Genomic DNA, 3,795 nt, shown 5'->3' with positions numbered 1-3,795 from the left:
TTAGTAATAAGTTCTCAAAATTAGAGTAAGAATTTTACACATAAAATTGCATTTACATTATAAAGAAATTTTTAAATCATCGACTTTTTTCCTGTTTTGAAGTCTTTCTCTGATAATATCAAGAAACAGAAGGACTCATTTTATAAGTCAGGCCCTCATGGATTCTTTTTAAGATCCTTCCTTCATCCTATAGATAGAATTATCCATAGCAGGTATAAGGTTCAAGTAAAGATTCAGAGAATTAATATTATACTATTATATTAATAACTATTCATTGTGATCCACTTTTTTTTTCCTTCTGTTTTCTGTAAAGACCCAACTCCTGTTGTGGTTGGTCAGTCTTTAAAGGGCATGGCTGATTGGTGAGATTTCTCGTAGCCCTCAAAGAACATGCTTGTGAATTTGGGGTGGGACCTCACTCAACTAGGAGACCTGATTTCTGTTTAGAACAGACCTGCATAACTTGGCAGTAGGTAGGGGCCAAAATTTAAAAAGGCTACATTTCTTTGGGCCACAGATAGGTTAGACCAGAGACAGACTGACGATGGTCAGTTGCCATGGGTCACATGACAAACAGGACAGTGCACAGTGGCAATCCTACATTTTTTGTGGGCCACCCAAAATCCTTTGGCAGACCACAGTGGACTGTATATTGTGCAGGCCTGGTTTAGAGTATAAACAAAATCCACTCTGGGTAAGCTCTTACCCTGAAGGAAGGAACCCTTATCCCTGATCCTCTCCATTAGAGCTTAGGGTGACCTGGCTCATGAAGGAGAAAATGAGCCAGAGAGGTCGGAATGGAGATGGCTTCCCCCTGCCGAGATTGTTGGAGGCTGCTGAGTCATATGATCAAGCCGCATTCTCAGCAGGAGGAGCTGAAGACTCAGCCTAACTCCTCATTAAATGCCCATCAGTCAAGGTTGATTTTCACTTGTCAGAGGAATTCCCTTTCAGAAGGTACTTAAGATTTCCCAGGATCTCTCTTGGCATCTTTGGTTACAAAACCACTGACCAAACTTCCTCTCAGGGTTTTTCATTTATCTCAAAATAGAAAGGGAAGCAGCATGTAAAAACTGAAATTCTCTGAACTGTCAAGTGAATTATAGGTTCCCAATTTGATGTTCATCTTGTAGATCTGTTGTTAATAAGGTTATCTCCATAACATTTAAACTGGTTTTCATTACAGGAACTAGTTAACCTAGGGAACTTCTGCAAATGACTGAAACCTGGGAAGCAGATCTATGAGGAGGAACACCTCTCCAGAACCACCCTGAGCAACGAGGCCTATTCCAGAGTCTCCAAGGGAAAATGTTTCCAAGGACTAGATAGCCACATGGGACAGCTAAGACTCCAGATGAAATACACTTATTAAATGGACATTTGGAGTGGGTCACCAGAAACAAGCTGGATCAAAGAGATTTGATGTTATTTAATATTGATGATCATACTTATATTACTCTTGATTTACTATCATATCCCATATTTTCCAATATTAATGTCTGACTATAGGAATGCATGCATAAATCCAATTGAAAATATGCCAGGGCAGAGATAGATATTATTTATAAGTAAGTGATCAAAGACAGGTATTGCAGACCTTTCTGTGTTCAAAACGAGGGACTGTTATGGGATTTTTTGATTTCCTTTTATTCCTCCTGCATCTTTTGGTTAATATTAACCTCATCTGACTAAAACCTGTCCCATAGGATGTAAACATTTACTTAAAAGTCTTGGGGCAGCTAGGTGGCACAGTGGATAGAGCACCAGGCCTGGAGTCAGGAGGACCTGAATTCAAATTCTGCCTCAGATCAGACACTTGACACTTACTAGCTGTGGGCCTCTGCACAAGTCACTTAACCCCAACTACATCACCAAAAAAGAAAAAAGTCTTAGGTATTCTTTAGATAAGAAGCCAGAGGAATATTCTCAACTGTCCCTGCCTCTTTGGCATTATGTAAATCCTCCTCCTCCTCTTCGTCAATAAACCTATTTGTGAATCCTCTAAATGTAGTTTAATCTGTAACCTGACTTAGTTTACCTATTGTTTGATGAAGTTTGTTTCTTTGGGGGATGCATGAGATTATGACTCTGTTTAACTAAGTTTGTTCAACTTTTATGACATTGAAGGAAATATACCATTATGGAGCTATCTTCTTTTTAACTTTTATGCCCTAAGAGAAATATACAGATTGCAATATGTAAAAAAACAACAAAAACTTCTGTTACTCTGATGTAATTGTGTCTGAAAGAAGCCTAGTTAGAATCCTAATGAGCGTTCAGATTTTCTCTGAGGCCTGAACCTATGCTTGAGCATAATATAGTCTAGGTTTTCACCTTCATAATTTCTGCCTTGTGGTAAATATATGTTTGGCAGCAGTTACCACCATATGAACTCAGAGAGAAGATATTTCTTCCATAAAAAGATTATATCATAAATTATTCAATGTATTTAAGTTAATGTTTACTGAGATTTTTTGGTTTTTTACTTCTTTCTTTATCCAATATTTCAAGGATATGTGATTTTGTCAGCGTGACGAATCTGTCAATGTGACGAATCTGCCAACACAGATCACATTCCCATTAAAATGCGGTAGGAAAGGTCTGCGGGAGTTGCTATGATTAAAAAAAAAAATCCATCACTTTGCAGACAACCTGGTAATGAGCCTCACTAAATTTAGCTGAGCTGGTTCCTGCCAGTCTGGAGATGAGCCTATTTTAGCTTGGGTAGGCCGGTACTTAGACAACAGATACACAAACTGTCAATGGCCCCATCTTCAAAGCCTTTCCAACTTGGTGGGACCTGCCAAGACTTGTATTCTGCCGGCAATCTTTGTGAACCCAACACCTAACCCCGACAAGAGTACAACAGAACAGGACCTCTATTGCCACCCATTTAAAAAAAAGCCATCCCAATGTACTCTATGATTCTTTTATATGTGTGTGTGTGTGTATATATGTATATATATATATATATATATATATATATATATATATATATATTTCTCCCTCTACCTCCTAAGCTTCCCCAGTTATTGTGTTATTACTGTGGATTGTAAGCACATTTTATCTCATCTCCCTTGGGTTCCAAATGGTGAGAGACAAGAAAATCCCATCAGGTTAAGTTAGGAACTTTGACAACCTTGAACCTTAATTGATTTGAAAATTTAGACCTTAGCAGTCTTCTAATCCAACCTCCTCATTTTACAGATGAGGACACTCGGACTCAGGCTGTCGTTGTCCATCCCGGGTCACACAGGTAAGAAGTGTCAGCCAGAATTCAAACCCAGGTCCTCTGACTCCAAATTCAGGGCCCTTATACTGTTAACTAAGGTGCTTCTAAGAGTCACACAGAATCTAGGCTGAGCTCTGCCACTATACTGGGTAGATAAGAATAAAGTTTATAGTGAGTTCACCATTTCTCATGCACATTCTGCTGTTCTGCTCATCACATCCAAATATTCAATTTGATCAGTGGAGGAACCCTCCCCCAGGGATTCTGACCTCTTCCCCAGCCCCCTTTCATTGGCCAGGACTTACCTAAGTGAATGTATTCCCCTGACCAGGATACTTTAAAAGCACCTGAGGAGTGGCATCAACAAATGGGTAAAGCAACATGACCCAGGCCAGCGAAGCCATTCAGCCAGCAGGCACTGGTCTGGGCAATCTGACTGCTCAGACTGCATCTCCAGAGACAGAAGTAGAGGCCAGGATGCCTACACAAACAGGTCTGAGGAACCTTTAGACCAGAGGTGAGAGCAACCACACTTACACCGGACATGCATATGAATGAATGAA

The sequence above is a fragment of the Phascolarctos cinereus genome, unplaced genomic scaffold, assembly GCF_003287225.1.
Source record: "Phascolarctos cinereus isolate Bilbo 61053 unplaced genomic scaffold, phaCin_HiC Scaffold_8;HRSCAF=390, whole genome shotgun sequence".
Taxonomy (NCBI): Eukaryota; Metazoa; Chordata; class Mammalia; order Diprotodontia; family Phascolarctidae; genus Phascolarctos; species Phascolarctos cinereus.
Note: the sequence above shows the minus strand (reverse complement) of the source record.